The following is a 12,536-nucleotide window of genomic DNA, read 5'->3' as shown; positions in this document are numbered from 1 at the left end:
ATAGAAGACTGTGTACAAAAATCCTGCAACATTGCTTTAAAATGGCCGAAAGGAACCAAAGAGTGCAACTTTAAGTCCTTCTGCAGAAGATTGCACATATTAAGAATTGCATATACAGCTGATATGTATACTTATACACATCAGGAATGTAATTTCTTCACACTACTTTCCTCCAGAGTGTCTGATGAATTACTCAGTGATGTGCTATTTAATATAGAAGGGACAGAAAAACCCACTCATATTCATACTGATAGATTTCACTTAACTGGAGAATACAGATGTAGGAAAGCCTTATCTGCTTGTAATTCTGTGCTGTATCAGTGTAAACAGGACACACCTGCAAAAGAGCACCTGGCTCTCTGTAAAACTTCCCCCCAAAAAATAAGGTTTTGTGCCTTTTGGCCTTTTTACATCAGACATACACCAGTAGACAAGCAGTGGAGTGGACACAGATGACGGTAAAAAGACACAGAGCAATGACCAAACATATGGTTTGGGGCTGACTAAGCACTACAGATGGGGACTGCAAGCACAGATGGTACTCTCAAGTGTCAGGTAGGAGAAGGCTGATGATCAAATAAAGGGTGTTTATACCTGTATAATAGTATGGAGAGGCAGCTTGGTGTCACGGAGAGGAAAACTAATTTGTTCCCCACAAACTAACTTCAAGCTCACAAATGACTTCATTTGGGCATGCAAAAGAGCATATTGTTGACCTTTTACATGTTTAAGACTGTATAAAGGTCTATTGGCAGAATGGTATGTAATATTCAAAGAAACTAAGAACCGCTGTGTTTTCATTATCTTAGAATGTGCCATTTATATCCACATACAGAGTGGATCCTCTTCCATGAGGGCCGCCATATTGTTCTACAGTAGCCCTGAATGGACAAACCAAACACTGACTCTAGATAAGGCCATTCGCGTTTTCACTCTGGCCACCATAGCTATCCTAAACGTTTGGAACATAGGAGAAGTTTAAGTTCTACAACCTCACCACTGGATGCCACTAAATCCTACAAACTGGATCTTTAACATATTGATGTATCTCTGTACAAAAGCAATACTTGATTTAAATATATGAATGGGGCTGTACGTTGTTGCGTATATTCCAAGTAGTTAGGTAGGAATGTTAGCAGCCAGCTAGCAGCTGTGTTTTGCTATTCAGAAGCTTGCTCTAGTGGACAGTTCACCCCAAACCAAATTAACACATTTTTCTCTTACCTGTGGTGCTACTTAACAGCTTAGACTGTTTTGGTGTTAGACATACTCACGTACATAAAGATGTCTGCTTTCTCTTGAGTATAATGGAACCAGATAGCACTGGGCTTGTGGTGCCCAAAGTGCCAAAAATGCATTTGAAAAACTCGACAGCAATGTCTCTCTTCAGAAATTATGACTACTCCACTCGCCAACTGTATCACCATGCAGAAAGAAGCGTGATCTACTCAATGAATGACAGGCTTTGAGCACCACAAGCCGAGTGCCATCCAGTTCCATTATATTGGAGAGAAGGCAGACATCTCCACAGCTGTTATCTCCAGCACTTGTCAACTCACAATTAAACAATAAATAATACTACAGGTAAGAGGAAAATATATATTTTTAATTTTAGGGTAAACTGTGTCTTTAAAAATACTGAATTTATTCCTTCTTATTATGTTCCTTTGCCTATCACATTCATTTATTCCCCTTATCACTCTTTTTCATTACTGCTGTGATGCTAAATTGGATGTTGTTTTAACAGTATTGGCCAGCTTTGTCTGCTATAGGTTAAGTTAGCTGCGTTCTCATTCCAAGTTGCTTTGTCAGTGGATTTTCATGTCTACATATTGCATACTAGGTATCCTCCTGCGTCTCTTGTTAATATTCCAGGACATCGCTCCCAATGCCGGGACGCCAACAAAAGCACATGGTGTGGCTGTACATTTGTATGTGAAGCAAACATCGGCCTCCTGGGTGAAAGTCCGGGGTTTGTTGGCTCCATGCACTGCCCCTCCCTCCCACTGCATATATTACATTGTTACAGGCAGCATGTCAAACTGATGTTGTCCTGTGGCGCATCATAAGAACATGACAGGTGCCAAGACATATGGTACCAATGCAAAAGGTGGCTTTAGGCCTTGATTTGTGCAAAATGAACAGTGAAAGTTGTGAAACCATGGCAAATTTATTCCAGATGCCATTTAGATTTAAAGAGTTATATTGGATTTTGGACAGAGACGTGCATATACTCTGGATCTAGCCAGTTTGCTTATTGAACAGCATTATTTATCTTCAACACGCTGCCAGCCAGGGATAGCTGTGGCTGGAGGCGTTATGTTTTTGGGTTGTCTGTCCGTCCATCCATCCGTCCCATTCTCGTGAACACGACAACTCCAGCATTTTAAAGGAATTGTTTCAAATTGGCACAAACGTCCAGTTGGATTCAGCGACAAACTGAATAGGTTTTGGTGGTCATAGTTCAAAGGTCAAGGTCACTGTGACCTTGCATTCGTCTCATTCTCCTGAACATGATATCTCAAGAATATCTTTAGGGGATTTCTTCAGATTTGGCACAAACGTTCACTTAGACCTGAACTGATTAGAATTTGGTGGTCAAAGGTCAAGGTCACTGTGACAACACAAAACATGTTTTGGCCATAACACAAGAATTCATATGCTAATTGTGACAACATTTCACACAAATATCTAATAGGATAAAATGATGAAGTAATGACATTTTATACTCAAAGACACAGGTCAGCTTCACTGTGACATCATAATGTTCTTCAAAAACTATTTTTTGGCCATTATTTAACATCATATCTCAGGAACAGAAGGGGAAACATTTGGTCAGATACTAAACTGGTGACTCTAATCTTGGTGCTCACCTTGAAACTGTGCTGACTGTATATATCTTCTGTGCTGCCAGGGGAAAGATGTGTGTGATGCCTCCATGTTTTCACAGACATGGATGTAAACTGTAAGTGCAACTTGACTGGTGGAGGTGTACAACCACAAGAGGGTAATTCTAGTTCTCTGTGACAACCCTTGGATTCCATAGCAAACTGTTGTAACACCACTGCTACAGAACAACTATTGTACAGTATAATGCAATTTGTTTCTTTGAATTATATTAAATGGATTTCAGTTACTGTTGCAGAAATGCTGGTTTTGGATTTTTGCAGTACAAAATTAGTTTTCCGTTCAGGATACATCAGAGAGTAATTTTTTGAGCTTTCTAAGCAGATCAGTGAGCTAACATTTACCAACCCCCTGCTCAGTTTTCATTAGGGAGGTTAAATCCTCATACGACTGACCTAATCAACCCATTCAGATCATGAGGCGACTTGAAAACATAAACATTTCCGAAAGTTGATGATGCATGATTATTTCCACACTCTGCATTATAAGCAGGACAGGGACTCAGAGATGTGCCTGTTTCAGTTGGCAAGAATTTGTTAAGATCGCATAAATTTGACTTATTACTCAGCAGGCACTGCTTTACAGTTCCTTCTTGATTCAGTTGTTTACCATGTGACTTTAATTCTGACTGCAACTGCGATCAATGGAAACGATTATACATCTAAGGGCGCTTTCAGACCTTGAGTTGTCTTGCTTTGGTCCGAATCATGGACACATATTTTGGACACATATTTTTACAAAGTTGCATAATTGCCTAGAGTTGGTCCGTCTTCTCACGGCAGCATAGATAAAATGCCAGATGAAATGCCTTGTGCGAGAAAGCTGCTCTTGATTGGTCAAGCTTTCCATGTGGGATAAATCCAGGAAGTAAACAAAATGTTGCAGAAGAGTACACTTGCAAGATAAATGTGACACTTTCTAATGTCACAATGGAGGGACAAGTATGAGGGTTGATTTTTAGTGCTGGTCATCGTGAACTATATTGATTGCATTGTTCACTATTGGCAAACCATACAGTTTGAAAATGAGGCACGGCTCCAACTAGAAAACAAAGTTTTGATGCTTTGGATGCACCGAATGCGTATATTAAGGCAGTACAGGAGGAGGCGCACAGTGATAATTCTTTAGGACAGTAACATACTCATGCTTGTTTAACCCAAACATGTGACTGCAGTTGGTTCAGATCGAGGTCGGAACATGTTCTCACCACAAACAAACCGCACCAGAGTTCGGTTGTAACCGGACTGAGATCACCTCTTCAAGAAGGTCTCAATTTGGTTGTTTGGTGTGCACCCGAGTGTGATTGCTGTGTTCAAACCTGCCCAAGCAAAGGGGCAAACAAACTTGTTTGACGATTAACGATTGAATTGAACCAAGTCTAATTGGTCCTTTGTTGCACCTGTGAAGCAATGTGAGAGATTAAACTCTGTAATCCTAGTCAGCAAAGAGCCCACCATGTGCAAAAGAATTTCTGGAAACTGAAGGAAACTGAAGATACAATAGCCTTTTGGCTGATCACTATGTTTACTACCAAGTACTCTGATCTATACAGTAGCAATATGTAGCAAACATATGTTTAATGTCCTGTAACTGGTAAGTAGTAAAGGTGGGGAACAGTGGCTGGTGAAAGGGTCTACAAATCATCCACTTCAACTCCGGTAACCCAAGTTTCCCAGAGTCCCCTTTCCTACTAGTTGTTTGCTCTGACTTCTTGTTTAATATTTAACACTCTCTAACTTTGCTTTAAAACATATTTTAACCTACTTGATTTGGCACCAACAATTTTGTCTGTCTTAAAACTTTGGCAGAGAACATTTGGCAGATGCCTGATAAGCAGAAGAAAAACTTAATCCAGGCAGCATTATATTTCCCCCCAAATGTGTTTTGCTAATGCAAATCAGCTGCATATGAGCGTAATTTGTGAGAGATAAAGGTTGGCCTGCAGCTCGCTCAGATCGAGGTGCCAGCCTCCTCTTAGCTGTCCCTGTCTCTCTCTGTCTCTCTACCCTGCTCTCTCCTCTGCCTCCCTCCTGTGTGTTTGGGTGTTTTGGTGATTCCGTGATTGCTACCAGCTCCCAGCAGCCAAAACATGAATTTGTCATCACGCTCACCGCTCTCGTGAAAACTAATGGAAAGAAATGAACTGTGGCCACTCAAGGGGGCGATTGTGACAGTTGGTGAGTTGGCAGGGCGTGGGAGTTGCTGTGGGGGGAGTGAGTGTAGGGTGGGGGGGTAGTAGCAGGGCTGTGGTGAAATTAGCTGGAGCTGCAGTGCTGCTCACCTGCGTGTCGGCTGCGCAGATTTGGGCCGCGCTGGCTCGCTAAGTAAGTATTTGCACGCAAACTGGTGTTATTTGATCCACCTCAGTGTCAAGCGCTTCCATAACTTTAAAAATTGAAGAGGAGGAGGTTCTCTCGTGGCTCTCAGCTGGCAGTTTGATTCAGATTTTATTATCCGTGCTTGGTTCTATAATAAGCAGGAACTGTCCTGTCCGATTAGGCACGCTCGGCGGCGCTCTCCGTCCCCCCTCCAACTCGCTCCACCCCCACCGCCCCCATACAACTTCTTACTTAGTGAGAGGAGGAGGACGAAGCTCCCAGCAATTGCCAGCCTTTCTCTCCCTCACTTCCTCTCTGTCTGCTGGGGTAGGGAGCAGGAGGGGAGTTGCTCCTCAGACTTAACCCATTAACTGCCATCATCTCTCTTTCTCTATCTCTCCTCCCCCCCTTTTCTGTCTGTCTGCCTCTGGCCTTTGCCTCGGCCTGTCCACTCCTTTCCTCACCATGGCGACTTATTACGAGGGTAAGACTATATTGTTTTACCATGTAAGCCTCTTTAATGAGTTTGTCTTGATCATATATTTTTTAAATATCTTATTATTTTTACACAAAATTTCTAACCTGAGAAATAATTGAAGCATATATGTAACAATTAGTAAAACCCGTAATTAACCCTGGCTCACTTAATTTGTTGGGGACTACTTTACTCTGTGGATTAACACGCATGTAATGCACTGTTTGCGAATTTTCCTACAAAAAGTAATGCACCAAAATTTGTACGTGTCCAACATAAAAATGAGTCAGTAATTCTTGTATAACACATGTATTTTGGAAAGCTGCGATCACGTGACCAATGCATTGACGGAAGTAAAGACGGAAACCATCCCAAGTGGTTCCAGTGAGGAGGCAGGTGGTGGATGTGTCACAAAACACAGGGCTTTCACCAGGAGACTGGTGTGTGGAGCCATGTAAACTCTGAGTGAACTTTGAGTCATTTTAAGGTATGCCCTCACCATGTTTCTTTTACCTGAAACTAACAGTAACTTCACTTGCCTAGACCTAACCTCTGTATCTTTACATTAAATACGTAACATTTGTGGGGGCGCAAATTCATAGGACAGCATAAGAACCATATTGTGTGGCTGATTTGGGGTGCCCATGTTGATCAATGAACAAATGCAACACCCAGTGCTACAGTGTGGTTTAATAATTTTTTTCAGTAGATTTTGAACAACAGTGGACTTCAGTGGAACAAGAGAAAGAGAAATATCTGGATTTGGCTACACAAAATAAATAAATAAATAAATAAATAAATAAAAAATACTTTGTCAGTTCATCATTAGTTTTGATTTTTCATGGGAATTGTTGACAATAAAAAAAATATAGAAAAATGCCAGCCTAATCCTTATCTGGAGCCTAAATTAAGCTTCATTCAATTCAATTCAATTCAGTTCAATTCAATTCAATTCAATTCAATTTTATTTATAAAGCCCAATATCACAAATAACAATTTGCCTCAGAGGGCTTTACAGCATACGACATCTCTGTATCCCATGATAGTCAAAGTATTTGGCATGAAAATGGTCATGATCAAAGATACAAATATCAAAAGCATACAGACAGACTACATAACGATCGCCTTACTGATGATAAAACCAACACCAATTCTGGTCATTTTCATTTTTTATTTCTATTTTCTATATAAAAGTTACTTTAGGTTGAAAGAATTACTGTTAATATCCCTGAGGTTAAAATCCCCTTTATTCTTAAATTAAAATGAACTGTGTAAAGTCATTAGGCACAAATGTGGCAGCTTTTTGAATCCCCTGCTGTTATAAACTCAAAATTGTAAAAGATAATGTAAAATATTCATTCTGCCATTGTTTCTGATTTATCATCCTGTCACTGGCAAGGCAACACGAAACAAGAGTTCAAAGTTGTGATATACAGCCGACTTGTTTGTTGTGTTCCAGTACAGCTGTATTTCTACTCTTGACACTCCAGTCCAGTCAGCATCTGAGCTACTGGCTGCTGGGCTGTGATCAAACCCTGAGGTCATACTGTCTCCTCACCGGCCCTGAATGTGTTTGAGTCTTATACTAGGAAAATGTTATAGTTACTGCCTGTCACCTCATGAAAAACGAGGAGAAGTAATGAAAAAGCTAAAACAAAGAATTTTTTTTTTTTTACAAAACTGCAAAGACAAACTTGTAAACTATTAACAGGGATTCTAAAATAGTCTCCAATTTCATCTTTGGGAAATATCAAGGGTATGCTTCATCTAATAATTCTCCAAAAGCTTTTTGATTATCATGAGTTGACTTTTCTTAGACATGTCTTTGCTCACATTTAAAGTTGTAGCCAGTTTTGATTTAAACTTTTCTACAAAGACCTCCTCATGTGTGCACAAGCCTGAAAATTTAAAGGCACTCGTCATCATTTCAGAAATGCTCTTTTATATTTTTATTTTCAATATTTATAAATCCAATTTCTACAAAGTGTCACTTAATTAAAATGCTAGCACTGTCTGGAGTTGTGTCTGTCAGGCTTTGGCACTAGGAGGCTTAAGAAAATGCTATAAAGTATCCTGATGAAATAATATAAGCTTCCCCCCTCTGCAGTGTGAGGCTGTATAGCCTGAGGCAGGCAGGCTGCTGCTGATGTGGAGGATATCCAGGATGCATATATGCATATCTGTAGGCTACACACTAACCTCTGGACGATTTCTCACAGGGCCACACTTAATGTAACAGTAGGCAAAAATCTGTGTTACAAAAATCGGCAACAAGAAAGCGGAAGTTACCTTCTGCACAGTTTGTTTATGTAATTTTTTTTTTTTCACAGCACCAGAAAATTGACCCAGGACTCATTTCCAGTAAATAGGACAAGCGTTGCATATGCTGTCTGCACATTTTGTCGTTTTCTGGGAGGGTGGGTTATGCAAGCCCCCTTTCACTGCTAATTCCATCAAAGCTTTGGGAGCAGTTCTAATTGGGCGTCTCTATTTTTGGTTGTCTTCCAGCCCTGTTTTGCTGCCTTTGAGTAAAGGCAGCGCAGCGAATGTAAAGCTGTGTGATAACAGGGCCATTCGCCACAGCACTGAGTTTGACCCTGCAACCAGCCTCCATGACGGATGTGAGATGATTCCTAGCCCTCCAGCTCAGCACGACACACTCAGCACAACTCAAACACACTCTCCCAATCTCTCTCTCGTTTTCCTGTGTTGCCTGTCTTCTTCTCCATCTCTCTCCCTCTCTGTCAGTTACTCCGCAGATTGACTCGCTGCTGTATGCTGTCTATTTAAAGCTGGTGCCATAACCACCCACTGCTTCTTTAAGAAGTGGTGACTCACCTAAACAGATCAGCCCAGCAGTGTGTGTGTATGTGTGCGCGCACATGAGTGTGTGTGTGTTTAGGGATGTTATATCATCTCGGCTTTAGTTCGTCTTTGGCTATAGGCCTTCTCTGTTTGGTGACAAGTGCAGCTGTTTTTTAACGATAGCGCTTGTCTGTGTGTCAAACCGGTATCTGCAGGATTCCCAGATTAATGCAAACACACACTCCAACATACACACACACTCAGACCCAATCTGTGCACTTAGTGTCACTGAGTTATGTGCTATTCTGGGTGCATCCAGGGGACTTTCCAGCTTATGGGAAAAGCAAATGAGCGAATTTGCATTTTCCCCACTTTGCTCAGTAATGAGATATATGTAAGGGGCTATATGGGCGCAAAATGAAGGTTGTGTATCTGAGCAGACTAGGTATGGCTGCCAATTAGAAAACAAACAAGGCAATGCATATGGTGTGTTCTGTATGTGTGGCAGGAGCTTCCAGGCAGCCAGGCTGAGCAGTCTTCACTGCCATGGTTTTGAGTCTCCCCTCACTTCTCTGCATTATTAAATCATCCCTGAATAATTCACTGCCTTTCGTATCAAACAAATATTTTTGCAACTTGCACCTACAAATAGGTGAGGGAAGGGCTGCTGTACCATACTGTATTTAGTCACGAGGAAGGCGATGTTGGGATAGAGTGTTTATGTTTGTTTATGATCTGAATGCTGTCCAGATTTGGGAGGCTGTGTGAACGTCACGTGAGCTGCTGTTTGCTGCTGAATGTCATGAGTCATGCCCTCACAGAGACCTGGCATTCTTTCCTCTATATACACTGTGACATACAGTATGATATCAGTGTGCCTCAGCTGTGATGTGCTTTACTTCTCTGAAGTTGACTCCAGAGAGCTCCATCAAGTTGGCAGCACATGTGCTTGTACTGAGATATAATGTTTGTTTCTCAATGTGACATTTAGGTGTATTGTCTCTTTTTCATATTCAAATTATTTGCACACATATAGATATATGTGTTTTCCTCTGTTTAATGTGGTCCTAAGGGTTTGATTGCATTACTTTTCTATGCTTTTTTTTTTCATTGGTAGTGAGACACATAAGTAGAGTCTGACTCGGGTTGACCAGCCGATGTGATGCAGCACCTCATCCACACCGTGAATAACGACATGTCTGCACCACCTAAAGTGCATTGCTCCAGCATGTTACTATGCAAACTCTGTGCGGTGAAGATTTTCAGACCCTGTCTGAGCGATGATAGGCGACGACTAAATCCCAGCGATGACGCCGCGATGTCATGGCGGGCAAGGACTGACTCGTGTGCTGACTTGTTAGTCATGCTTTGATGCACAGTTTAAAGAGGACTCCAGGAAGCCGGTCCAATGCGCATGCGCACTTCTCTCTCTCTGACACACACACACACACACACAGAAAAAACACACACTTTTTGCACATTTGCACAAAGGAACACACAGCCGCTGAGTGCTTTAAAAGGAAAGCGGCTGCATCATTTGGTAGTCTGACATGAAACCTTGGTCATGTGTTTTTATGAGGTGACTTCAGAACAGTTTCTTGTACAGTTACAGAATTCATAAACACTGAAATTACAGCATTAAAAAAGCACCTCAGAATCAGGACACCATTTGTTAAACTTAAAAAAAAAATAACAGTCAGTTTAAAAAAAAAAAAGTGTTGCATTCAATCATATTATAGGTCACTGTTTTATTCATGACTTTGCTTTTAAAATGTGTGTCCCACTGTAAGCTAAAACATGACAGTGACACAATTACTGGTATGCCCCTAAAAATCGTATGGAAATTACTCATTTTTTAGTTAAACCCACTGACAATATACATACATTTGAAGAAAAAAAAATCACTCGATTAGATTGTGATTTAAAAATTAGGCCTGTAGTCTCTTTGGACGTTCAGTAAAGCCCGACGAGGATTGTTGTCCCTGTGCTGGTGCTTAGAGTTAGACACAGTGTTGAAACCTTTTATAGCACACAGAGAGAGAGAAAACTTTATTTAGTATATTTAGTTCTATAAAAGTAAGTTAGAGTTATGGTGATGACTTATATATACAGTACACATATAATGTCCTCTGTGTGGGGTCAAATGTAATTAAACTACAAGGTGATAACTTATGTGTTAACATAGCAATATAATGGAATGGTCAATCAACACAAAATAAAACAAAATAAAATAGAATAAAAATAAAAGTTGTTGCTGATATATTAGAAATAAAATCCACTGCATTTTATTTACATTGCTGCTCACAGCCTTGTCGGAAAAATAAATAAAAAAGCATTGAAATTATTTATTTTCAAGTGTCACTCCTAAACTTGGCCATAAGGCCACTTTTCTAACTTTGTTTTGAGATGATGATATTTCCTAATAAAGAGATAAATTAAAAGTAAGATAATAAATCAACAACAAGATAACCAGAGGCACTGATATATTTCATTTTAGTATTAAAAATATTCTCACTTACTTTAATATGAGTATATCATTTAGAAAAAATATATATATGCCTGATATGATGTACTTGCTTCATTTATTTTGTTATTACCTGTGATATATTTTTTGTCATATTTGACTTTATTTTGCTTTTTGTTTTGATTGTGGATGATTCCCTTCATATAAAATGATTTCTGATTTGACTTTAGAGAATTCATGTAGTGTGACATGTAATACTGCAGTGTGATTTCAGGTTGTCCAAAACACAAAACAATTCAATAAAGTTGATTAAACAAAAATCCTAAATCTGCTTTGTATATTTCTAAATAAATGGACGAAAGTTTCTGAGCCGACCTGGACACAAACCACTCTGGCTCAATGCCAAATATTTGGCAGCGGAGCTCTGCACGGTCCATTTATTAGAAAGGTGCTGGCTCATTATTTAGCAGCAAGACGGGAGTGAAGGAACTCCAGCAAACACTCAGCAGCTGCAGCCGCTCAGCTCTTCACATGCAATAAAGTTTGCTGCCTCATGTGGGGGATCTCTCCCTCTTTTTGAAGCAGACTTTTTTGGTCCATAATTTATACATTTACCTTACTTGCTTCTGCGTGCGTTGGCCTCCTGCATTTTTTAAAGGCCGGGTATTGAGGGATTTTCTGTCATGCTCTCTTGCTTTGTTCTGATCACGCAAGCTGCTGCCATCCCACATACGGGAACACTGGCAAACACAGAGGCCTAACTCATGCCACCTAGCTGGGAGAGAAACACACACGTGCACAGATACACAGGCTGAGTGTCACACCAGCAAATAGTCAACACATCCATAGTGGAAGGCCCACCCCCCACTCTCAGCTAAGACTGAAGGACAAACTATCTTGTGCCGTTGCGTGAGTGTTTTTCACACAATCACACACCAAACTGAGGCATCCATGTGTGTCTTAGCAAGTGAAGGGGTGTTGAATCTGCCTCTCACACCCATGCATGCGGAAGCAGTCTACCTCGTCTGCTCCCCGCGGAGGACACATGGCAGACAAAAATAGAGGAAGAGGGAGAGCCCGAGATGAACAGATTAAGAAAACAGAGAAATAGTTCCTGGATAAAGTTCTACTACTGAATTATTCCCTCTCTTTGCACAACACTACCTCACACTATGAAAATAAAACCTCTACAGTTTATATATGCCTGTAATATGGTACATAAAAATAACCATCACCGATTATGTGGGATTTCACGTGAGAAAATAAAGCAGGAAATGCCTCGAAATAACTTCATGTATTGCAGAAGATTAGTTAACCCAATCAATCCCTCTGTCACCACGGGAATTAAATCCATTATGTTAAGCTTGCAGGTAGTATTTAATTTGTATATATATAATATGTATGTGGGTATGAAAATGTACTTTACTGGTTGCAGAATCCAGGCTGATTGATAGCTGTGGGTTGAGCTAATTAACATTAAACTTAATATCTATGGACGAAAGATGATGACCTGATTGTAACAGGGTGAGCACACAATAATAAAAACTTATAATTACTGAGTTTAATT

General features: G+C 40.3%; 1 long non-coding RNA gene across 1 annotated transcript; it reads left to right on the top strand.

The window, feature by feature from the left end:
• Positions 1 to 5,569: 5,569 nt before the first annotated feature.
• LOC125899471 (uncharacterized) lies at positions 5,570 to 11,234 on the top strand. Its single transcript, XR_007450733.1, has 3 exons — positions 5,570 to 5,709; positions 6,023 to 6,187; positions 8,209 to 11,234. It is a non-coding gene; the product is annotated as an uncharacterized LOC125899471 (long non-coding RNA).
• Positions 11,235 to 12,536: the final 1,302 nt, after the last annotated feature.

This window comes from Epinephelus fuscoguttatus, linkage group LG13 (genome assembly GCF_011397635.1).
Source record: "Epinephelus fuscoguttatus linkage group LG13, E.fuscoguttatus.final_Chr_v1".
In the NCBI taxonomy this organism is placed as follows: domain Eukaryota; kingdom Metazoa; phylum Chordata; class Actinopteri; order Perciformes; family Serranidae; genus Epinephelus; species Epinephelus fuscoguttatus.
This window is presented reverse-complemented; position numbering and strand designations above follow the sequence as displayed.